General features: G+C 33.9%; 1 protein-coding gene across 4 annotated transcripts in view; it reads right to left on the bottom strand.

The window, feature by feature from the left end:
* The window catches only part of LOC129940331 (ATP-binding cassette subfamily G member 4), a 100,859-nt gene that overhangs the window by 38,368 nt on the left and 35,652 nt on the right, over positions 1 to 26,839 (bottom strand). Inside the window, exon 1 of one of the 4 annotated variants that reach the window (XM_056048636.1) lies at positions 23,656 to 24,940. The exons of the other annotated variants lie outside the window; for them this stretch is intronic. The gene's annotated coding sequence lies outside the window, so the exon portion shown is untranslated. Of the gene's footprint in view, positions 1 to 23,655; positions 24,941 to 26,839 lie in introns of those variants that run through there. 4 annotated transcript variants of the gene reach the window in all.

Below are 26,839 nucleotides of genomic sequence, written 5' to 3'. Positions count from 1 at the left end.
AAGATTCAACGTTGAAAGACTGCAGCAGGAAGATCCCTTTGCCGACCGAGTATCCCTAGAGCTTGCGAGAAACCCTACAACGGACGAGATGTGCCCAGAGACCCACTGGCAGCTTTGCTAACAATCCATCAGGAATTCTGCAGAAGAGAGAAGTGCTAGGTTTCTCACAGCCACCACCAAGGAACATCTGGTTTGACTCTGAATATGCTCAGGCAAACAAAACCAAAACGAAGGCATACAGATTGTAGCAGCAAAGGAGGACACGATTTTCCCACCAGCTCTACGGCGACAAGAGAAGGGATGACAACCGCTTGCTCAGAAGAAAGAAAAAAGCCCATACGAAGCGTGAAGCCGAGGAGATCCAGGGATGTTTTAACAGGAAACAGGAGTGGAGCTTTTATAGAAGAGTCAAAAAGAAAACAACGGGATTCACGGCATTCCCTAGTAGCCCCTGGAGCCTGCAAAGATAAAAAGGGAACGCCGTAGTCAATGCTAAAAATCTGGAGAGATCATCAACCAGCTGCTTAATGGTGATGAAGTCATCAGTTCCGCCAGCGAGCAGCCACGTCAAATCCATTTAGTTGACGATCTAGAGCTCTATCCACCCAACCAGAGTGAGATCAAACGATCAATCACCAGGCTAAAGCCGAACAAAACAGCCGGTGATGACGGTCTGCAGGCGGAGCTTTTTAACTATGATCTAGTAAGGAGCATGCACAAGCTATTTACTAAAATTTGGTCGGAACAAAGCATGTCCGACGAGTGGAATTTAAGCACCATCTGCCCGATCCATAAAAAAGGTGACCGCCTTCTCTGCACCAACTACAGAGGCATTAGCCTTTTAAACATCGCGTACAAGATCAGGTCCAGCGTGTTATGTGAACGCCTGAAGCCATTTACTGACGAACTAATTGGCCCTTACAAGTGTGGCTTCAGGCCTAGATCTACCATCGAAAAGACCCCAGAAAACATAACATCGAAACACACCATCTTTTCATCGATTTTAAAGCAGCTTATGAGAGTGTAGACAGGAACGAACTATACCGTGCCATGTTGAATTTTGGTATCCCTACCAAACTGATACGACTTATCAGGTTGACGCTGGAAAATGCTCGTTGCTTCGTCAAAATTGCAAGGGACTCAACCGAAACCTTCTAAACCACCAGAGGACTTCAAAAAGGCGATATCATGTAGCTGCTTTAATATTGTTCTTGAAAGAGTGGTGCGCAACACTAACGCCAATACAAGTGGCACCATTTTTCAAAAATCCGTACAATATCTTGGATATGCAGATGACATCGACATTTTGGGAAGAACCAAACGAGCAGCCACGGGTGCTTTCTCTAATGTCGAGTCTGAGGCGAAGAAAATGGGTCTTGACATTAACGAGGATAAAATGTAGTATTTACTGTCTACAAATAGAGTCGATTCACACCGTAGACTTAGTCAAAATGTGAAAATTGACAAGTATAACTTCAAGGTGGTAAACGAATTTGTTTATCCGGGCACTGCTGTTAATTCTGCAAATAACATCAGCGCGGAGATTAAACGCAGAATTACCCTCGCTAATCGCTGTTTCTTTGGCCTAAGTAAGCAGTTGAGGAGTAAGGCCTTATCGAGAAGTACCAAAGAGACACGATACAAAACTTTAATCATCCCAGTCTTTCTGTATGGTGCAGAAGCATGGACCCTCTCCAAGGCGTATGAAGGATCTCTCGGTATCTTCGAGAGAAAGGTTTTGCGTAAGATCTATGGTCCGGTTTGTGTCGACAGGCAAAGTAACATCTGGCGAAGAAGATTTAATCAGGAGTTATGCGAGCTGCACAGTGACTTGCCACTGGTCAAAAAACTGCGTGTACAACGCGTTTGATGGCTAGGGCATGTCGAGCGAATGAACATCGAAGCTCCAGAGGTTGACCTCATCTCCGGTGGATCAAGTTGAGCCCGACGCACGTCAACTTTCTATTCGAAAGTTGTTACTTGAGGCCCAGTAGCAAACATTCGTATTTTGAGATTGTCTCTAACTGTCACATTATTGTTTTATTTCTTTAGAGTGAAATAACTTTTTTTGACAATTGACAGCACTTTAAATTTCTATAACGTGGTTTTAAGTTCATGATGGAGAAGATCGATGATAAAGCCTAATTGCAGTAAGTTAATCTTTTATAATTTTACATTAAAAGATAATCAGTTGTAATTAAATTAATTGCCTGAACCTTGATTTAACACATATTCTTTAATAAAACAAAAAACATCTGATAGTAATTTAGTGTCCCGTTGAATTAAACAATAGTTTTTTTATGTAATCTACATAATATTATAGGTCAGTACAAAAAGTATCTATAAATCTTTATACAACTGTATATATTTAAAAAGCAATAAAAACTACAATTTAATTATAATCACAAAAAATTCTTTTCTTTAGATTCACTTGTAATTATTTATAAGCTCGATAAATCTGTCAAGTCTTTAATGGGAAATGATTATTAATTCTGTATGACAGGTCATAAAATTGAAAAGTACATAATTATGTATTAAAGTACCAATTGACGTTAAAAAGATATAAAATATTTGTATTAAGATGTTAGAGTAAAATAAGTTTGCTGATTACATCATGACGATAAGTTATCATATAAATATAAATTTCATTTAAGAATTTCAAAAATTAAAAAAGATTCAATTGATAAAAATAGTAAAACAGTAACTAGGTACTTAGATAATATGAATTACATATTTCAGCAATAATTTTGGTTTTTGGAGATTAGTCATTATACATGAAATTTTATGATTGAAATCAAACCCTGTAGACCGTTTCCAATACCTCCCAAAATTCTCTCATAAGCTTTTTGCCCAGGCACAGTTAAAGAAAGTTAAATTGGACAAGCGATGGATGGAAAGAAAAATTGAAAGATGCCAGGGGTAAAACTAGGGAAAGATTTGTTAGCATTTGGGATATCAGCGCAAGGTTGAAGACAATCCACTTAAGGACAAATTCCATGACTTACTCGTAGCCTTTTCAGCACTCATGCCTCAAGGGAAGTATGGCTCTAACAAGTCAGAATGCTAAGAACCCCTTGCAAAAACTTATAAGCAATGCCCCAAAAATGACTAAAAGGTATTCCTTCGCAGTCGAGCACTAGATTTCCCCGGCCGGATATCCCCGATATACGAACCTGCAACTAAATGGAACATGTTGCTATCGACGGAAGGCACTCTTCTTTTAAACTTGTTGCTCGTACGTACATACAGACCAGCCAACAGCAACCCAGATCACTTTCTTAACTACGCTTTAAATTATCCATGGAAGCTATCAGGCGAACAATAACGAAGCACGAACAGAAACTTTAAAGGTGAAAGACTGCAGCAGGAAGAGACTGACAAAGATTTTGGATCTCTAGAGCTGTCACGAAACTCTAACCCGGATAAGTTGTGTCCAGATGAAGTCCCCTGGCAGCTTTGCCAATAGTCCATCACAAATGCTGCTAAAGAGATGCTAGAATTCTCACAGCCACCACCGATGACTTCACGCAGGCTAACAAAGCATAAACGGAGCCCTACAGATTGTGGTAGTAAAGGAAGACAAGGACTGCCCTTCATTTTCATGTCGGGGAGATCCAAGGCTGTTTAACTGTCAGAAAACTGGAGCGGAACTTTGACAGATAAGTAAAAAAGAAAACATCAGGATCTATCAGCAGGCTTATTCCTGCTAAAAGAAGGAATTAAATACCATAGTTGATGCTTTTAATCAGGATCGAAACAAATCCATCTGGTTGACGACCAGAAGTTCCATAAGCCCGATTTATATGAGAACAAAATAACTATCATCAGGATGAAGTCCAACAAAGCTGTCGATAATGAAGTATGCGCAATGAATGAAGTATGCGCAATTAATGAAACTTAAGCACTATTTGCCTGATCCATAAAAAAGGTGATCGCCTTCTCTGCTCCAACTGCAGAGGTATAAGCCGTTTAAACATCGCAAACAAAATCCTGTCAAGGTTGTTATGTGAACGTCTAAGGCCATTAACTGACGAATTGGCGGGCACTTGCCAGTATGGCTTCAGGCTTGGAAAAGCTTTACATTACGCTAAATATTCGGGAAGACCCAAGAATACCAAGTTCATATATGTACATTACCTCTTCATCAATTTTAAAGGAGCCTAAGACAGAGTCAACAAGGATGAGATATACCGATAATATGGTAAAATGGAGAAAGTGCTATGAACTTCATGAAAAGATTTTTTTCTTTAAGTAAATTTCTACAGTTTGAAAGCCATGATCTAGCTTTAAGCGATTCATTATGGCTGAATCACAAACACGCTTCAGCTTCGGCTTCACCTGACGTTTACGAGTTCAGCCATAGGAATTCAATGCTTGCTATCACAATGGAGCTTCGACCTCACTTTTTATTTGACAATCGTAAGGAAAAGAACGTAATGTGAACATTTGCTTTACCTGACAGCTGTAAAAAAATGTCAACAAACAAAATATTTGCTCTTTGGAGATATGAAATTATAGAAATGTCTTTCAAAGCAACCTCGAAGCAGGCCGACCGTAACGCAGCCGAAGCGTGTTTGTGATTTATGTATTTTCAAACTTCACTGAAGACAAGTGTCAACGTAGTGTGACATTCTAAACCCTTAAACCATTGAAACCTTAACACCTTTTATATTATTATTCTTTTTTAGTTTGGAAAAGAGTTCTAGACAGAGTCCAAGAATATCGAGCATGTTCTGAACACTATCCAAACAAAACGTATTCTGAGCACTCTCAATTATTTTAAGAACACACCACAACACTTAGCTGTCATTATTTGACAATTATCAACTTGCTTGCCATTGGGCAGGTTCTGCCGACATAAAGGACTTGAAAGTAAGGCAAGTTTCTAGTACAATACAAAATACAAATCGTGATGAACTTGTTGCTTGCCTGAGGAGTGTTTTTTAAACAATAATGATTTTGGTAGTTTTTGTACTATGAACTTAAGTTTTGTGAAGTAAATTTCTGAATTTGAAATTGATGACACTTGGAAAAATAACTAGTTGCCTAAGTCAAAATTTACCTTCAAGGAATAAAGTCCCTTATGTTGCCCGAACCTGCCCATTCTCTTCCACAGATAAAGAAATAAGAGTGAAAACTTAAATTAAATGAAAAAACAAATTATAATCAGACAAACGTTCAATTTTCAATTTAATTTCATTTTTTCACTTTCAACTGTCAAATGCTTGTGCTCAGCCTTCAACTTGGTCTGCTCAGTTATTATATTCTGAGCAAATCGAGCATGTTCTAAAGCAGTATTCACATGGGCGCAACCAACGAACGACGATTGAATTACAAAATGTGAGTTAATATACGTTTGAAGAAATATTTATACATAAATTCTTAAGAAAACAATAGCAATATAAATTAAAAAAAAATTGTAGTTGATACGAACTGTCAAACTTTGTTCGCGTTCCACATTATCCACAATCGCAACGAATAAAATAGTCGAGCGTACTCAACCTAAAACAATCATTCTTGTTGTGTTGGGCTGTGGCATTAAATGGATGCACATGAAATCTTTTCTTGTTTTATTTATGAACAAGGACACCAAAAACTTTTTTTAAACAAATATATCTTCGACCGCATTTGCTTAATCGTTTGTTTTCAAAACAAAATAATGATAAAACACGAAAAAAAATAACTGTCAAAGTCAAACTTCAATCACTGCGAATTAAAAACTCTCATGTGAAAGAAATGTCAAAATCGACGAATATTCGTTCATTCGTTGATCGTTGGTCGTGCTCATATGTGAATAGTGCTTAAACAAGCTTAGAAGAAGAACACGTTCAAAACGAAAAAAGAAACAAAAACTTAAAGCTCTGATCATACAGAGACAAAAAAGAATCCCAAATTTTTATTTGACAGTTCAGACTCTGCTCTTAGCTAAAACTGCAAAATGCCCAATACGGCAATAAAATTTCCGCCAAATCTTCGAAAATTGCGGATAATAATAATGCCAAAAAGTCACAATGTAGCTAAATTACATTAATTTATATGAAAAGATTTAAAATGTCATTTGTATGAAGATTGAAGATGACAAGATGTGTTGACCAAAATGTTGATGCTGAGACAAAATTATTCCTTATAAATGAGTTTATTATCCAGTTTCATAAATTATTATAATTTAACACAAACTAAGAGTAGAGCATGTTATTAAAATATATTTTTGATGTCTTGCAATTTTAATTCTATCAAGTTTATTTTGTTCTTTTCTTTCTGATAAAACTTGTAGACTAACCTATGTATAAAATTAATTTCATCACCTAAAACAATATAAAACCAAAACCGTGCGTCACCAGAAAAAGAAGAATATTTGAATAGAAATGTTTTAGTTAAAAACCTGAAAAAGTTATGTTTTCCTTCTGTTTTATTTAATATTGTTTTGTAGTATTATCAATTGTGTTCTTTTAATATAAACCTTCAGAAAAAATAAATAATTAAAGAAGAAAATAAGAATAATCAACAGTTTAAACGATTAATGGATAAACTTTGAAATTTATACAAAACATAAAGATAAATAGTATGAACAAAGCTTTAATTGTGTTTCTTTAAATCTTAAAGTATATCCTCAATTTATAAAGAATACATAACCAAAATTATACTTAATTGAGTTTTGTTTTGCTGAAGTCTGTTTGATTTTTAGTTCTGATGGAACTTAGTTAAGTTCATATACAAATATGTAAGTGATTAATCATTATAGACATACACAGAGTTAGACTTGGGAAATTACTTGATTAATTAGTTAAACCACGAGTTTATAAATATATCTTAAGAATACTAAATTTAAAGAAAAGTAAACAGGTACATAACATGGTCGCGTGGTTTTGTTTTCTAATATTAATTTGATGTTTTACATTTTTTAATAAAATTTTTACAACAAAATTAGATAAATATATAATATTTTAGTTTGAAGAAAAATACAAATTAAAAGTATAAAATATGAACCATCGGTTTCCTTAGCAACTTTGGTAAAATTTGCATTCATAAACGTCTGCCTAACTAACCTTTTTACACCAGTTTTGGCGAAACTATCTGTTTTGGCCGAAAACCTACATACATTTTTGGTAAAATAAAAGTTTTATATAAAACCTCTCGAAAACTAGTAGCAATTCAAAGTTGAACTAAACAAACAAACCTTTCGAAACATTCAGCGCTCAAATTAATGTAAACAAAACAGCTGATGGCTGCTGTCAAAACAAATATTTCATTTTGAAATAAATTTGGTCGTGGTAAGTAATATTATTTACACAATTTCCTTACAAAAAAAGAATTATTGCTTTTTGTTTTTATTTACGGAATATGAAAGAGAAAAAAAAATAAAAAAAGGGAAACTTTGGTTGAGCTGCGTGGCAATAGAAAAAATTGCGGGAAAATTTGCCAAAGTCGAGAATAAAAGCCCAGGTATCTATTTGCGCCCCTGGCAAAAATTTCATGATCCTCCAGAGTTTCAAGCGCTCTTTGTTAAGCGAGGAACCGGAATTATCTATGGCTACTGGCGTGACGACCCAAAGGACGAGGAAAACTTGCTTATAGTTAGTAATGACGTTTGCAACGGATGCGTCTTTGAACTCGTCGGCACAAAAATATGTTCGACGCTTTCACTGACTACCTGGAGAAAGACTTTGAGAACATTCCGTTCAATCACAAGGGTAAGTTCATTTGTGGAAGAGAATAAGTATGAAAGAAAATCTCTGGAGGAGGCTAGGAAAATGTGCGCTAAAACAGTACACAATGGGGGAATCGTTTTTCCAGTCGGCTATCGGCCCTTGATAGACAGTGATGCCAACTCTTTAACGAGACGAGCTAGTGTTACGTTAAAATTATATTGAATTGGATATAATTCATTTTATTTTCACAAATAATTTGAGAAGAACAAAACTTTTTATTTTCAAATTTTGTCATCAATACAAAATTTAAATGTCAAATAAAAACGTGTAAATGTTCGGTGTGAACGATTTTCGGGTTTTCTAAAACATTTTGCCGAAAACCTGGTTTTGGGTTTGGTGAGAAAAGCCTATAACTAAGGTCTGCATTGTTCATAAAGTCAGATTTGCAATCGAACAAACCCACATGGATTCTAGAAGATATGTTAATAAACGTCATAAAGTAAGTCGGTTAAGTAATTATTATTTATTATTATCATTTTCATTTATTATTACTGTATTAATTATTATATTTAATTGTATTATTATTACGAAATGTAGCATTTCCAATGTAAACGTCAATTGGACAGTTCGCGGAAACTTGATTCGTTGGTGAATTTCCAAATGGTCAATTATAAATCTTTCCTTCTAACTTCCTGTGTTTGTTGAGCAGTTGTGCATTTGGAATTATGTATGTGTTTTCCATTGGTGAAACAAACTAATCTGTTACGGTTGATATTATTTAGTTTTGTTAATGAAAATGGACTAACTGAACTGGGCTTATTTTGCAAGAGAAATCAATAGAAAAGATGACTATGTTTATTTATAAGCTATATTTCCACCAAAGGTTTATCTCAGTTTAGATTAAATAAATCTTTTTGGTGTTTTTACCGCACAAGAAGATCTAAAAATAATTAAGTATGACAGCTCTTTCTAAAATGCAAATCAAATGGTGTTTCAATGTGTGAAGTGCCAGTGAAATAGTTTGATTCGTGTTAAACAATGAAGAACCGATTAGTTCAGCACCATATAAGAATATGCTACCTACTCCATTAAAACAAAACTATAGTTTTTGTACACAAACATGCAAGTAAAAAGACCATAACGCATTATCCGTAAAATCAACTCCTCCACACAGGTTTTTCCTCGCAAATTTTGACTCGACTCCAATCCCCAACCGGAATATAGGCGAGTCAAGCTCATTTCAACTCGATTCAGGTATATAAACAATTTGGGTGAGTTTCAAGCTCGCTTCAACACCACATGTTAACGTAGTAGTCTACGAACAAACCCCGTCCTTCAAGCAATTGTTAAATGATCTTTTTTTATAGAATCTCAATTTCCAGATGTTTTCTAACCATTTGTTTTTGAAAATTGTCCATTTTATTAGTTTTAGTTAGTTTTTTTGCAAATTTAATTTTAACTTTCGATTTTTACAAAACTCTTCTATTTGTGTGGTTTTTTTTTTGTATTATTATTCTGACAGATCTTCTTTCAGTTGCACCAATTTTTAAATACAAAAATCTGGCTAGTGCGGATGGTTTTGTAGGGAATTTCTCTCACGGCGGCCATTTTTGATTTTTCTCTGACGTTTATGAACATTAGATACCCAATGAAAATTGTACTTAAGCAGGCCTGCAAACATGCCGCAAAAATTTTGTGTTCATAATGCAACATAACAGAAAGACAATTGTTCTACTGCAGATTTTTGACATTTATGAAAATAATTCGAAACTTAAAAAATGCTTATTCAATTTATTTAATTAGTTATGCAATAGTTGCAATATCAATAAGAAAGGCAGAATAACGGAGACTCTGACATTATTCATTGAAATAAGTCAAAAATATAAATTAAAAAACAAAATGTCTACATGTCTAAATTAGCTAAACTACAGAAGAAAAGGGAGATTAGCGAAAAATTAAGTAAAATGTAATTTTTTTTAAACTAATTAATGTAAGTGAATACAATTCTTAAGTCTTTTTATAGCAAAAATATCAACCAAACCATTTTTAATTATTAACGAATCAAACCTTATAACCAACAAAAAAAGAAATACGTAAAACTCGGGTTGATCCAATGAATATGCTGAATAGGAGGAGAAATCTGATGTCAAAACTTGGATGAAAATTTTAAGTTACCAAACTGGCATCTTAATTATTATAGTAGATACTTCAAGGAGTGTTTGGTAAACGTCATTTTACTACTTCCTGAGCATTTTGTTCTTAATAATAGGCGTTTTTTATTGGTAAATTTATACGCAGCGCAGCATAACCTTACGCACTAAACAACAAATAAATAGTGCGGATAAATAAAGCAGTAAAAATAGTGCATATAAATAGTTCAGATAAAGAGCGTTTTTCTTTTTTAGTTCAGAGCAGAGCTCGAACTGTCAAAAAAATAATTGTTTCTTTTTGAGCTCTGATCGCTCAGAGCTTCAAACTCGTGTTTCTTTTTTAGCTCTGGACCAACTCTATGACTGTTTTATTAATTAATTTGATTAAAGACAATTTTTAACGCCTTCAAACAGACGACATTTGAGATCATGACAGTTTAGTGCTCAAGTTGTTTCATAATTAAATCAGAGAGCTCTGAACATTCTCTGCTCAGAACTCTACTCTACTCTGCTCGCTCAGACTCTGCTTAGAGCTCAGCTCTGAACTAAAAAAGAAAAACGCCAAAAGTTTTGGAATGATTTGAATAGAATGACACTTCATCCAGTTCCAGAAATATTTGTTATTTAAAGATTGGCAGGATTTTATTATTTGGGGATGCGTTCGTATTTTTCTTGTGCTCTGTTTTCACTAGAATAAAATTAAATTGGTTTGAAATATTAATCTACGATTAGACTGTCAACGTAAATATTCGATGAGTTGACTACTTGACATCACCAAAAAATCATCAATAATCACAGTGCTATCTCTAAATTTATTGACGTGTGATGTGTATTAGGACTCTCCCAAAGCCAAAGCGAAATATTTGATGTGAAAAACGTCATTGGTCGGGTTTAAAGGCTCTCCCAAACCAACGCGGAAATGGCACATTCGCCGACGCGGCATTGTTTATTTGTCATTTTTGTTATGATTGTGAATGATTCACCCTGATTCGCTTCGCGTCAGTTACTGAAGTATAATTTTATTTTGAGAAGAGAAAGATTTATTGTGTCACTGAATGTTTCACGTTTGTCCCCTTTCACACAGGAAACTGAGTTACCAGGTACTGGGCAACTTGGCTTGTAGGCAAGACGGGCTTACGGGGAAGGACAAAATCTCCCCTCACACCCTTCTTTTGGCTATTTTGGCTTTTAGTGCCTGTCTACATTGGATTTTTACTGCTGGGTTTTATTATGTATGTTGTGTCCATACGATGAAGAGAAAATCAATCTGCACATCCCTATCTCACACCCTTGAAATCTATCTATTCTTTACTCATACAATACAAAATCTATCATGTTGAATCCAAGAGCTGTAATATACCCATCTCTCTCTTTTTGCCTAACATATAATCCACCTGTCTCACTGCTTGCACCTTACATTAAAAATTTAATATGGACAGGCACTCTTATGTCATTTCAATCTTTCAATTCATACTCAACTCTATTCTGACTGGACCTGCATGTAGACATTAACTTGAACTCTTATTCAACTTTACATAAAAAGAACAATACTTTTTCAACACATCCCTTGAGTACGTATTTTCAAAACTGTTATTTGGTGACTTATTAAACGTCAGTTAGAACCAATTTTGTTTCATTAATGACAAATAACATTAATATACCATGGAATAAGAACCCGCTCTTCCCTACTTGACGTTTATTATTTTTGATGTTAGAGTTTAGCCATGGATTAAAATGACTTCAATTTTTTCAACAAATTTCAGAAAATTAACTGTTTGTTGTATGTGTTCTAGAATTATTCGGTTTTTGGAACCACGATTTATAAAATGTATGATATTCAATTGCCGCACTGAAGACAGCTAAAAAAATCCTGAAAAAGAATCAAACCAGAAACAAAATTAGAAGTACTTGAGAAAGTCAAGTACAAGCACAAATTTCAATACTAGAACTTAAAAGTACTCAGAAATTCAATTTAAACTCAAAAAAATTCAAGTACCAAAAGCTTTTACCTAATTTGCAACAATTTAATAATATTTTTAATAACGTACTTTAAGTTCGTATAAGTTTTAAAATGTAATTATGAATGACAGTTGTATTCATATTTCATTGAGCTAATTTCGGTTCTCATTTGCATACAATTAAGAATACAACTTGTTTAATTTTTTAGCGAAAGACTGTTAATGGTCACTTTAATATTGGGCTACATACATTTTTTGTTTTTATAAATGTGTTACTAGCCCTTTAAGAACCCATAACTTGTAATCAATAGACGTTACGTTCGCTTGCTAAGTTATAGCGTCATTTTATGTAAATGATATTTGTGATGAAAAAGATTTCTATTGTTATATTTTAATTGAACCAATCATTTGAGATTCTTCGAAGATAACTCAACTTAAGCTAGGTTCCATTTTTTACTTACAAACAGAACTTAGATACAATTACTAAATATTATTTGTTAAGCATTTTAATTATTCCGGATACCTATAAAACGTGATTCATTGGTTTTCATGTGAGCTTTGTCGCGACGTCGCGGTCGTCAACCAAAGATACATAATGTATATCGATTTGAGAATGAGCAATGATATTGATATTAGCCGATCAATTTCCGTCATCAGAGATCCATATCACAAAACGTCAGAATTAGATAAACGAGTATGTACTTTTCATCACGATCAATTTTCTGCCTCATTCGCATAAAAATGTTAATTAATTGATTTTAAATGATTCATTGAATAATAATTATAAAAATGTAGGTGTTAAAACTTGTTTTAAGTTCTTAATAACAAGAAAAAGATTGAACTAGAAATGAAGTTTTGTTATTTTATAATTTATGAGTCAAAAGTTTCTTATCTTATATTGATCATAAAATTAAGAATTGGTGGTGAAATTGGTTTGTTTGTCGTTTGGCATATGGAAATGTAAACAGACCTTCAACTTTGCGAATTCAGACGGAACTTTTTCATGATAAGATTTATAGTCTTAGGAGTTTCACGCAAATTTTTCTTAAGGGACAGTGTCTGCAAAAAGTAGTACAAATGATAATAAATAAGAATGTTATTGAACTCTAGACCCGAAACGTCTGATAGGTTTTAGGAATAATCATATCAATAAGCCCGCCGCCGCTACACTAGAGATACAGACATTTTATTTAAAGTGACAATAAATTTCGTAGCTGACAGATAATAACTAAGGTTATGTCGTTATGTAGGCGTTAATATTTACAATAGATTGCTCTATATTTAGGTTAAAAAAGCCTATTAAAATTTGAGTTTGTATTTGGTTTGATTTTTAAATAAGGTAAAATGTGACGTTTCAAACAGACAAATACTTTTGTGTTGTGAAACGGCAATTTTAAGTTGAATTTTATGTGAAGCCAATAAACAACTAATGTGCGAAATAAGAACTTCCTCATTATCATGAAACTTGAAATTTTTGTCAACTTTTTGGAAGAGACATTGACCGTAACAAAAAAAACTGAGGAGATAAAGATTGGTATTGAACTGAAAAGCGACCCCACGCATTATTATCATGCTACGAGCAATAAAAATGTCATTAAAAGTGCTAGTATTTATGTTTTATTTTACAGCTGTCAAATATGTTGGAATATTTAAATGGCCAAGAAATTATTTTAAAATGTTTGCTTTTTTTAAAGAATTTATAAGATTTATTAGATAATTTTCAAAACAAAATAATTAACAGTCGAATTGTTTTTTCAACACTGTTTATTTTAATAAATATAGATTTAAAATCACGAAAATAAATATAACTCAGCATAAAAGTGTTCATATATGCGTTTCGCCCCGGTGTAATAGTTGGGCTCATCAGAAGATGACCATTACACCTTGTCTTCGACTTGACGCATATTTTCCCGAATAAATCGAGATTCTATATAACCCGAGCTACATAGAGCAACTGCGAATTATATAGGTAGGTAGGCAGAAATGGCGATCTCAAATTCTCAAGGCAACCTAGCCTGAGATCCAATTAGCGCTGTAGTGCGCCGTTTTGATACCAAAAACTCGTTTGACCTTCGATTGAAAGGGATAGATTTATAGAGAAGCTTCATAGCGATTATGTTAGAGCCATTTTGCCACATTGAGAACAAAAATTAGGTCTCTAATTTTTGTCTCAGATAGCTCATCAAGTTCTTGAAAGGATGCTTTTCCAAAGTATTTCATTCTAGTGTTTGCCGAGGTTAATATTCACGCTCGTAAGCTCATCGCGACATTGCTGGACCAATTTAGATGAGGATATGGCCGAGTTAATGGCTTTGACAGCTGCCTGACTGTCTGTAAAGATAGCCACATTACAATTTTGGTTTGGGTTTTGTTTAAGTATCTTATGTACATGCCTCCCTCATTGCCAGCAGTTCAGCCTGAAAGACGCTAGCAAAGTCAGGAAGCCTACAGGATTTGGCTACATTTAGGGACTCAGAAAAGATCCCAGAAATAACTCCGCACTCCATCTTTGAAGTAAAGATGGTTGTGTCGAAACCTATCGACACGATGTCATCCTCGCAATCTTCTCTAAAGGGGAAAATAACCTTAAAACCCTTACTAAGGCTCAAAGTAGATGTGCAGTAGTCAGTGTTTACCGAGATAATATCTGAGGGAATCAATCTCGTAGTGTTGCTGTGACCATAAGGTTTTGACAACCAGCTATTTGATTCCTTCAGCCTAATAGCGCTGCAGGAAACTATGTACATATTTCATAAAAAGGTCGATCGGTAGAAGATCCAAAATATAGTTTAAGGCGTCCGTTGGGCAAGTACGCATGGCCCCCGTGGTGCCCAAGCAAGCTGTTCTCTGAACCTTCGAATTATATAGTTTCTACAAGTCTTCAAAGAAGATAAATTGTTACTTTTTTGTATTGCCTTGCTATGGGACTTTTGAAGATTTTTTAAATCGTTAACTAAGTTCCTGAGAATATTTAAAAACAAAATAATTACATGTATTTCCATATTTGTCAAAAAATGTCCCAAATCTTTATTTATTGGGTATATTTCTTAAATCTGAAATCCCAGATCACTTGCGTTGCCCTTGAAATATAAACTGGCCAATTGAACTTGAAGTTTCTTAAATGACAATTTAACTTATTGCATCACAATAATTATTTAAAAGGGCACCAATGGAAAGTTATTTTTATGTTTTTAAATTCATTAATACTGAATTTTAGAAGTATTCATTTTACAGAAGCTTGGATTTATTGACGTCTAGCTCAAAGCTTTATAAAAACAAAGTCCTTACGTCATACATTTCAAATTATTTTCAAAAATGAAGCTCATCCAATAATATAATCAGATAACAAAACACAATTGCTCAGTAAAAGCTGAACTGTTAAAAATTATGTAGACGGTACCTAATTTCAACATATCTGATGAGTGTTAGCAAATGACCTTGAGAATTTAAATGTTCTTCCTCTTTTTAAACGCTACGCTCTGTGCGATGCGCAGAGGTACCGAAATTGCTATGACTATGATGGGAGTAATTTTATATGTCATTGAAAATAAAATTAAAAATTTTGCAAACAAACACACCAAAAACTATATAATTAATAATTTTTAAATATGACTTCTGCAATTAATCTTATAAAAAATAGAACCTCGTATTTAGTATGTTTGTTAAGACTTTTCATGGTTAATCGCTCTGTTGGTTAGTTGGGTAATAACGAGTTGTACGCAACTTGATTGCTGATGGTAAAGTCTAAAACTTGATCTTACTAAGCACATACTTAAGTAACTCTTTTAGACCATAGACAATTATTTATAATATTTTTTTTTTGCTTAAAACTCAATGATGTAACTTTAGATTAAGTGATGCGATTAACATAAATGTAAGCGCCGCCTTAGCTATTATATACTACCACGGATTATCTGTCATGTGCATTGCGCCGTTTACATTTTTGTTAACTTAAGCATAAAGTTATAAGTGGCTAAGATAAGACTTTAAGAGACTATTTTTGTTTGAATAAAATATACGAGACAAGAAGTTGAAATTGAAAGTTATTTACTATTTTTTTATTTGCTTTTCTTTCTAACAACTGTGTTTTACGTGAAAGTTTAGGGAGCCTAAAATTCAAACATTAAAAATAAATTATACAAAGTTAATTATATGAAAACGTACATATTATGTAGTTGAACATTTTGACATTTCTCTATCATTTTTCAAGGTGCCTTATTCTAAATCTATTGTTCTTGAAATATCATTTAAAGCAAGTGACATAAGTCAAAATTCGATTTATTTAAAAAAAAATAAATCCTATCCAAACAAAACTCAATTATTGTTCATAAGTGAAATAATTTCTATAATTTTATTTAATAAAAATTAAAAATAGTTTTGACGTAAACATGACACATGTTTCTAGAGGGACGATCATATAAAATCTGTCAATATGAAATATCCAGTTTTTTTACCAAAACTAAAAACATGTGTGATCGGGTTTATGTCTAGGTTTCGTCGTGGTGTAGGTAGTTGGTTTGGGGTATTACATAGGTTAGGTTAGGTTAGGCTAGATTAAGCAATATTCACATGAGCACGACCAACGAATGAACGAATATTTGTCGATTTTGGCATTTTAATTCGTCGCGAATGAAGTTTGACTTTGACCACCGAAACCAATACAAAAATGATTTGTTTAGATAAAGTACGCGCGTTTATTTCATTCGTTGCGATTGTGAATAATGTGGAACGCGAATAAAGTTTGACAGTTTGTATCTTAAATTCGTTTTCTTAAATTTATTAATATTATGTATGATATTGAAAAGTAAAAGAATGAACAATAAATCAAATAAAAACTACGAGTATATTGCTATCGTTTTGTTAAGAATTTGTGTGGAAAGTGGCTGCGGATTCAGAATCCATGCGCACTTAGGCCAAAAGAAAAGGCCCATTGTGATACCACATGAATCTAGAGAATTACTTCTAACTAGTAGAACCATTTTGAGCTTTTTAAAAAGCGAAGAAGATATTTGATATCCTTTTTAGCTCTCCCACATGAATTTTGCGTCTTAGTGAAAGAGGACGGCAAGTGCAGAGAAGGTGAGAGATTGTTTCCTGTTCTTCATCGTCCATACAGCTCCAGCAGAAGTCATTTGAGGCTACACCAAGTCGTATTGCGTGTCTGCCTATAAGACAGTGTCTGGTAAGGACACCTATTAGGGAGCTTATATGAAGTCTGCATTAAGATAACAAGTCTAAAGAGCACTTTAGGTCCGGTGAAGGCGATATGAGTTTTGTGGCTGCGCATGTTGGTAAGTTGTGTCATCGCAATAGCTGTTTCTCTTAGCAGAAGTTTAAATGTAGCTATCGGTATACCTATCATCTTCCTTTCAGGTTAAATAGTTATGAAGGTCCCATTTTAAGCGAGTTCATCGGCTATACAATTTCCTGTGGCCCGGGAAGCTGCACCATCTCCATAGGAGACGATCGGCAATCGAGTCGAGGGCCGTTTGGGATTTGTTTGAGACACCGTCAAGAGATTTAATAGCAGCCTGACTGTCAGAGAAGATGCGGATATCAGAAGTTGATATCACGTTTTCTTTTAGCCAGGAGAGAACCTCTTTGATCGCTAAAATTTCCGCTTGGAACAATGATTAGGTAGGCGGAATAAGATGCTTAGATTAAGCTTTTCTGAGCACACAATACTACCAATTCCCTCATTTGTATTTGTCTTGGATCCATCTGTATAAAAAATTGATGCCTTTGTCATCCAGGAGTTTTTTGTCTTCCCATTCATCTCTGGATGGAATGGATACCTGGAAGTTTTTTCCAAATTGGGGTTTAGGAATCGTGTAGTCCACGTACTTTGGTATAGAAACAAAAAGGGGTTCAAAATGATGGAGTGCCCCGCATTGTTGTTGGTCCATTGAGATGAGGCGTTGAGTATTATAGCTGTACTCGCTGCCACTTGTTTGCTGAATATGTCTAGCGGTGTCAAATAGAGGAGATTGTCTAACGCTGATGAGGGTGCGGTTTTTAATGCCCCGTTTATGTAGAGACATGCAGTGCGTTGGACTCTGCTGAGTTTGTCGTAGTATGTGACTTTCTCCAGAGCAGGCCACCATACTGCAGCAACCCCGTACATATGTAAGTATTGGTCGGATGACCGAAGTGTATAGCCAGTAGGTTATGCTAGGTTAAAAACCCCATTTGCTTCCTATGGCTTTCTCGCGAAGGAAAAGAGTTACTGTAGCTTTTTTAACTCTTTCCTGTATATTGGATTTCCAACTTAATTTTTTGTCCAATATCAGACCAAGGTATTTGGCTTCATTGGTAAAAGTTAGTGGTATACCTCTTATTGAAGGAGGTACAATTACTGGGATCTTGTATTTCCGTGTGAAAAAGACGAGGTTTGTTTATTGAGAATTAATACTAAGTCCGCAGTGATCAGCCCATCTAGTGAGCATATTGAGTGCGTTTTGGAGGAGGTCTCTCAGTGTATTAGGGTGTTCTCCTGTGACGGCGATAGCAACATCATTGGCATACGCAACCACTCTGTAGCCTTCCCTATCAAGGGATATTGGTAGTTTGTTAACCACTATGTTCCACAGGAGAGGGGACAGAACGCCACCTCGCGGAGTGCATCTACCGACTGACGTTTTAGTACAAAAATCCCCCATCTTAGAGTTGATGATCCTCCTTTGTAGCATTAGATTAATCAACTCACAGATTGAGTATTCGACATTTAGGGTAGTCATAGCAGAAGTGATAGCGGATGTGTCAACGTTGTTGAAAGCGCCCTCAATATCCAAGAAGGCCACCATAGTGTATTCCTTTTTCTCTGGGGAGTATTCGATAGTTCTTACCAGAATGTGCAAGGCTGTTTCTACCGATTTCCCTTTGCAGTAACCATGCTGAGACATCACGATAGTCACTTTTCAATGCTATAACGTACATGAATAATAATCAATCGTTCCAAAGTTTTGAGATTAAATGATGAGCATTTGCCCGCATTGGGAATGAAGACTACCTTTACTTCTCTCCATCGCTGAGGTTTATAGATCTAGACAACTTTTTAAGATCATCTCAGTAAGTTGTAGCTCAGCTGGTGCGATTTGAGCTGGACCTGGAGATTTATAAGGTTCGAAACTATTCAGAGCCATGTCAATTTTTCTTCTGTAACAAGACCTTGAGGAAAAGTTAAGTTAATACCCGACCGAGAACAGTTTGTTGTATTAAAGGATTTGGAGCTATCTGGGAAATGGGTGTCTAGTAGCAGGTTAAGCGTTTCTTTGCAAGAGTAAGTCTATATATACATATATAAGAACTGTCAAACGAGCGTTATGTGCGATGTGTTCGGGGTAGTAGTCGTTGGAAATACCCAGGATCTCGGCACTAACTTTGAAATTTCTTTTGAGGATATCAATGTACACAAACTGATTCATAATTCCTTCGACTAATTCCAGCTTACCTACACCTAAATAAACCATTCAATCACACACCATAAACCTCCACCACCATGCTTCACAGTCGTTCCAACGCATTTCGGATTATTTGGCCTTTTCCACGCCGTAAAGTGACCGTCAGACCCAAAATGTTATACTTGGAATTGCCCACGAAAATAACTTTGTGCCAAAACTCGAGAGGCTTGTTAAGGTTCTGGGTTTGTATGACTTAAAGCCATTTCGAAATTTTTGTTCTTTGAACCGCGTCTGGGTGCACCTTAGTGTTGTGATGCGGTTCTAGTTTCGAGCCGATCATCCTAGCTTTTTTAAAATAATTTTGATTCACCATACGTTTAATCACCCGCTTATTTCTTACTGAGAGCTTTGATGGTCGGCTGGATATTGTCTTAGATTCTACCTGCCCTGACTTCCTAAAGGGCTCATATGGTTCTCTGGATAGTTCATCGACTTTTGAAAGTTTGTTTCAAAATTATATTTGTAAAACAATTAATTTTTGACTTTTTTTTGAAATTCCTTACGATTAGGATTAATAAGTCTATTTTTCTTAACTAAACCTTAAGCGGTTTAGTTTAGTTAAGTGCAACAAACACATCACACCAATCGAGACACCGACACAGAAAAATCAAAAACTTTTGATTTGACTCGCTCCGACACCGAAAATCCATCCAACAAATTTGAAATCTATCCAACAAATTTGAAATCCATCCAACATTCGCGTTTTAAAGTGGCCACAGACGACGAAAATGTTCGCCGTCTGTGGCTACCTTTAACGGTCGGAAATCGATGGCTGTCAATATTGGGGTTTACATGGACGAGCATGCTCTACAACTATCAATGCTCGAATTGAATGGATTTCAAAAATTTTTGAAACCTGAAGGTTCGTCCAACCAGCCAACTCGTATAAACAGATGCTCGACAACTTCGTATTTTTTTTCGGGCAGATAACACAGGCTTTTCAATAATGGCAACAATGCCCAATAATAGCGAGTTTTAGAAAGAGTTTTTTTTTTCAATTATACAAAAGCTTGACTGAGGTACGAAAAATAAAAAGTGACATTTATAAAAACAAAATTTTATATCTTAAAGGATAGAAATTATTGCTGGAAAAATATAAGAAAAGATACCCTAATGCCAGTTTAGAGATGGTTAAAAAAATAAAATCAATTCGCGTCCGTTATCGCCGGGTATTAATAAAAGTAAAAAAGGTCAAAAATCTAGTATTTTGAACCATCTTTTACCCATAAACGTTTTTTTCTTTTTTTACTTATTTTTTTTTCGTTCTGTTCCATCCTGCGTCTGTTCGAGCCATGTTGTCGAGCATGCTCGTCCATTTAAACCCCCCTAATGTTGACATGCTATAGAGCCCATGTAAACACTCCTAATAAGTTTTTTTTCCTCGCCTAGATTTACAAGTTTTTTTTTCACAAACTGTCACTCTTAAGACGTGTTCACATGCGCTGCTATTAATACACAAAATTAAAATAAGGATGACGTTTTCCTTAAGATTTTTAAAATGAGCATTAAAGCTTTAATAAAAGAAAAATACTTTTAAAAATCCAAATACGTTTTATATAAACAATTTTTGTTGTGTAAACATTTGAAAACCTTAAAAAAAAAACAGCAGCACCATTTATTGATAAAGTTCTCAAGAAAATCAAATTCAAAATATTTTTGTCAACGACAAAAACTCACTGTTAGATTTTTGTAAATATTTAACTAAACGTTAAAAACAATATTTTCTATAAAATGGAATTTTTTTAAGGCCAATATTTTGAAGTTTTGAAAAGAAATTTGAGTTGAAAATCAATTTTTACCAACTTTTAGTAATGTTTTTTTAGGTTTTTTTTTTTGTAAACCAGATGTCTAAAACGTTATTTTTCGTTGCATACAATTATTTTGAATATAAAATTTTATTCCTAAAATATTCGAGGTGAAAATTATTTTTTTGTTCAGGTTTTTTGAGTTTTATGAGTGTTGGGAAAATGTGTATTCTAGTTTAGATGCTTCTAGTTCCTTTTTGATTTTTATTCATTGCCTTAATAAGCATATTCGTAATTCTTCTTCAACCTTTTCTCCAAAAAAAATAAATAAAAGGCTTTAGCCATGGATTTCAAGTTATTTGATAAATAAAGTAAAAAGAAAAAGAACCCTAATAATACTTTTCTAAAACGAAATTATAAGAAGGTGTGTGCTGAACTTAAAAGAGAAATTCCGCTTCGGTTTCGCCTGACGTTTACGAGTTCAGCCATAGGAATTCAATGCATGCTATCACAATGGAGCTTCGACCTCACGTTTCGTTTGACAATCGTAAGGAAAAGAACGTAATGTGACTCCAAACAGAAGCTCTAGTTCAATTATCTGAACATTTGCTTTATCTGACAGCTCATCAGCTGTAAAAAAATGTCAACAAACAAAATATTTGCTCTTTGGAGGGATGAAATAATAGAAATGTCATTCAAAGTAAACTCGAAGCAGGCCTAACGTAACGCAGACGAACCCGAAGCTGAAGCGTGTATGTGTTTCAGCCATAACTCATCAAGAGGCAATCTGAAAAATTAATGGAAAATCGTTAACAGCTACTTAACAAACATTGTACGTCAAAAAGTCTTAAAACGATGTGGTTTTATGTTACAGTGATTTGGATCTTATCTTGAAAATAGGTGTCAGAGAGTGAAGTTGGATGAGATCAGAAGCGAATTTATGTTTCTCAACCTCGTTGTACCCCAAGGATCTGTTTTGGGACCAATTTTATTCCTAGTGTACAGAAACTCTCTGTTTGCTCTTGTTTTCAGAGGTAAACCAACTGCGTTTGCGGATGATGTTGGTTTTTCTTATGGCACTAATGATCTCAGATATAAACTGGGACCTTGGCTTATTGAGAATATGGTTTTCGATACATAATTTGGTTATTAGTTCGAAAACGAAGCTAATGTTGTTTAGCTTATCATCCTTCTAAAATTTTGAAGTTGATTTTCATTTCAAGTTCAGGCTTCCCAACTGTAGCTTTTTAACCGGGACCAAGACTTATCTAACTTATACTAACCAAAACTGTGCGTCCAATTGTTTTTCAATAGAAAAAGTGAATGATTTTAAATACTTAGGCCTTGTAATTGATTCCAAAATAAAATTCTAAATTCACACGGATAACTTGGGAAAGTACTTTAGGTGTACAATGAGGCACTTTTACTTTTTGCAAAATTTAGTTTCAACTGAGCTTTTAAAAACCATTTACTTTGGTATTTTCCAGTCTAAGCTACAATATGGAATTGTTTGTCGGGGTGGTATCTACTTCAACAAAAGTCAGCCTTTGTTAGTTTTGAAAAAAATATGTTATTAGAAATATTTGCCGTAAACCAAGTAAATATCCAAGTTTTCCTTTTTTTTGTGACCTGACAATTCTTCCAGTGCGTCATTTGTATTGTTTTAAAGTGCTTAAATCATTTTTTATGGAGTCTGGTAATCGTTATTTCAGTTTAATTTCAAATTATAGTTTACGTGGAAACTCTTCGAACATCTTTCCGTTACAACTGCGTTTCGAAATTTGAATTCTATTTCATCGTTTAGGTTATTTAACAAGCTTCCACTTTCTTTAAGAACAGTTACTGCTCCTGGCATGTTTGCTTTCGATATCTCCACTAGTTCTTCACTAGATATGCACGACGAAAAATGCTTCCCGAACGTACGTACTCACGCACTCACATTAAACATCGAGAAATGTCAAAATTTTCAATTTGACAAATCAGACCGATTACAATAACTTCCTATGGAAACCATAAAACAAATCACCCATTTCATCTAACAACGTTAAATGATATACAAAACTTTCCACTCGAAAAAGTTATTAAAATAACATTTTATTATTTTTAAATGTTTTGTTTCTTTGTATTTTCTTATGATAAACTTTCATTGACATTTCACACTTTAAAAATGACTAACAAAATTTCACCAACAACAAGATGATACCTTTGCCTGGGAAGGTAGAAAGAAAGACTACAGACATACCTACCACTTGAAAAATAAAAACCAAGACACTTCCGATTAAAAGAAACATTAAAAGGTAAATGTACTTAAGTAACTTCACTCGATTCTTCTTACTTCTGTTAGTATACTGATTTTTTCAACAAGTTGAACAAAACAGTATTGGACACTTTGATTTAACTTTCATACCCTGGTAATTTACACCAAATTTTATGTTAATAAAACACGAGTCTAAATCTCAAAATTTAATCTATCATCGAAACATCGAATTAGTTTATAAATAATGTAAATTTTGTATTGGTTTAATTTATTGCTGGATTAAGAACACACTAAAAACTCCTGTCAAATTCCAGCATCAATATTAAACAACAAGTTAAGGTATGCTCACATAAAGAAAGAACACAAATTCAAAAACACAAAAAGAAAATTATTATGCATTTCTTCTTTAAAGTCCATCTTGTATATTTTCTCTTACCTTCCAATTTTTTACTTTTATATCCAATTCCCATCCAACAATGATACCACGATAAAAAAAGAAGAAATAAAGAAAGAAAGGGGAGAAAAAAAACAGCTGCTGGACAAAGATGATGGGAGAAGAAAACTCGTTATTTTAATTTTTTTTTGTAATCTTTGTATTTCACTGCACAAGAAGACACTTGGACTTTACGTTCACGCTTGCTCAATGCAAATAAACACACTAAATGACGATTGACGAATCGTGATTTAAGAAGTGAAAAAAGGGGTTCATTTGGCGGTGGCGCTGTCTGTTACTGACTCACTGTCACTATTCGTCGCGTATCGTCGCGCCGTGCGTCGCGTCGGTTGTATCGTAGTTTAGTAGTGGTGTAAAAAGAAATTGTATTTATTTATTTGTTTGTTGTTTCTTCTTCTTGGCAACACTTTCTCAGAATTTTTGTTTTGTTTTACTATGAGTTGGGGTGAGTTTACATGAAGCAATCGGTGAACGGTGCGCGGTGAGTGGTGACAATTTTATCACGCCGAATGAGGAGGCGAAGGTTTTTAATTTGAACTCAATATAAACATAAACCAAGCTTTGTTTTTGTTTGTGTTTTAGTCGGTTTATCAATTTTAACAAGAGGAAGACCCGACGTGATTTTCGCTATGTTTTTGTTATTGTTTCTTTTTGTTTAATTTTATTGAACTTTGCTATTTGCTTATCACCAAAGTAATTTAGGTAGAAATAGTGAATAATTTATTACAAACAGACAGAAAGAGTTAGTCGGTAATTTTGTAGTTTCTGATTCACCGGAAATAAAGTACCAAAAAGCCTTCACTTGTTCTACACACGACCACGAACTACCGACAGCGGTTTAACGATTAAATTCAATTTAAGATATTGAAAAAAAAATAACTAAAATCCAACAAATTTATGTTTCGCACTGTTGGACATTGAAACTATGTCGGTATTTAGATTCATTATCAGTAAATGACAACCAAAAAATAAACTGATTAAATGTCAATTTCCGATAACATTTGAAATTCCATGTGTGTGGTACCTTTTTTCTGTTATTCCAGATTTAAAAAGAGTTGAAATTATCAAAAAAGAAACGCAACTATTTATTGATTTGAAATTGCGGATACAATTTATATATCGTCTGTACAATGTGCGAGTTCAACCCAGACTGGCCCCCTTTGAGGCTTCTAGAGCTCTAGCTCCGACTGAAATAAATAAATACAATTTAAAAAGTAAAAATGGGAACCATTGTTATGGAGCCCAACGCCGCAACCACCGCCACTAGTTGATGACTACGAACTTGTACATTTTTCATATATTATTTTGTATATTACGACCGCCACTGACACTGCCACCGCCACCACCATTGAATAAAGTGGTCAAGTCAACTAATGGAGATTCATTTACACGATGAGACGATGGGTGAATGGGAATACGTCATATTGTAAGACCAAAGGAACACGACTAGCTATGGATAGAACGAAAGTTCTGTATGCATCATTAGACCTTCATACAATATGTATAACTGTACAAGCTAGGTACATGAGAAGGAAGTGAGCGAAAAGTGTCATGTCGCTTTGTACTTTGAAAATTGCGCTTGGTCTATTCCTAAATTGAAAAGTTAATTGATTTATTAGGGATGAGTATAGTAACACTGCTGTCGAAAGTACTAACAAGAATATTTTGCTCCTTTTAAGGTTTTCAAACTCATCTTGTCAAACATGTGAATAATAAAATCTTTAAATTGGCAACACTGTTCTTATAAACAATAAACTTTTGACATCTGATCGAATATATTAGAATATTTTGTCATAGTTAGAAATTAGCATACACAAATTTTCAGACGTTGGACTACTTAGACTTCATATAAATTTCGCCTAGTAATTGCTCAGATTTTGATATGAAAGTAGTGACAAAATTAGACTTTCAAATTAAGTTTAAATAAAATCGGACGGTATTATGTAAAATATAAATATATTTTTTATTTAAGAATAAAATACAAGTAAGAAATGAGAATAAAATAAATTTATTATACAAAATGTTTGTATCTGTGGATTGAATTGTATAAAATAAAATACTTTAAAGTTTATTTATCATAAGAAGAGAATGAGTTCATAGGAAGTTTTACAGTTTTTGATTCCTTATAGATACAAAGTACAAAATTAAAGGTTTAAATTATTCAAGGGCAGAAAATAATATTAATTATTCATATCGAAATTCCCTTACAGTCGAAATCGACACATGTAAGTAGTAAAATATTTTAAATTTTAAGACATCATGGCGCTAAGTAGCACTTGGATATTAAGTTGAAATCTTGTTACCGCGTAATGATTTACTATAGTAACAGACATTTGATCATTTTAGCTTTGACATTTCCTTCGTGACTAAAATTGTTTATGAACGAACCTTGTTTGACATTTATAAATAGCAAATCGTACTCCAGTACGGTCCTTAAAAAGAGGACAAGAAGTTATTGTAATCGGTCCAATTTGTTAAATTGAAAGTTTTGACATTTCTCGCCGTTTCAAGATCCTTAGAATCTAAGAAGACGTACGTCCATAAGTTCACGACGTTTTTTTTCGTCCTTCATAGCTCAAGAACAAGAAGAGATATCGACTTCAAATAAATTTTGTTATACAGATAATAAGGCAGAAAGATGCAGAAAGGGCTCTCAAGAAAATTGCGTGGGTGGTTTTTTTACCATAGCAGTTTAAAAAAAGGTGAACATTTTGGTTAAACCTAAATATCTCATAAACCAATGACGCTAGAGACTTGAATTAAAGTATATTGCTGTTAACATTCAGTAATTTAAAAAAAAATCGAATTGACAGTTTTTCTAACAAAAAATAGAAACTTAAAAGAATATTTAAGAAAAGTTGGTAAAAATTGAATTTCGACTCAAATATCTTTTTTAAAAATTTGAGATTATGGCTTTCAATTAATTTTATCTTATAAGAAATATTGTTTTTAACGTTCTGAAAAATGATGAAAAAAAAAAGAATGGACAGTTTTTTTTTACAAAAAATTAAAAAAAGGAAAAAAAATATTAACAAAAGTTGGTAAAAATTGATTTTCAACTCAAATATCTTTTCAAATCTTTGAGATATTTGCTTTAAGCTAATTTATCATTTCAAAAATATTACTTTCAACATTCAGTAAAATTTTGAGAAAAATCGAATTGACA

This window comes from Eupeodes corollae, chromosome 1 (assembly GCF_945859685.1).
Source record: "Eupeodes corollae chromosome 1, idEupCoro1.1, whole genome shotgun sequence".
Lineage (NCBI taxonomy): Eukaryota > Metazoa > Arthropoda > Insecta > Diptera > Syrphidae > Eupeodes > Eupeodes corollae.
Note: the sequence above shows the minus strand (reverse complement) of the source record. Positions and strands in the feature narration are given on the sequence as shown.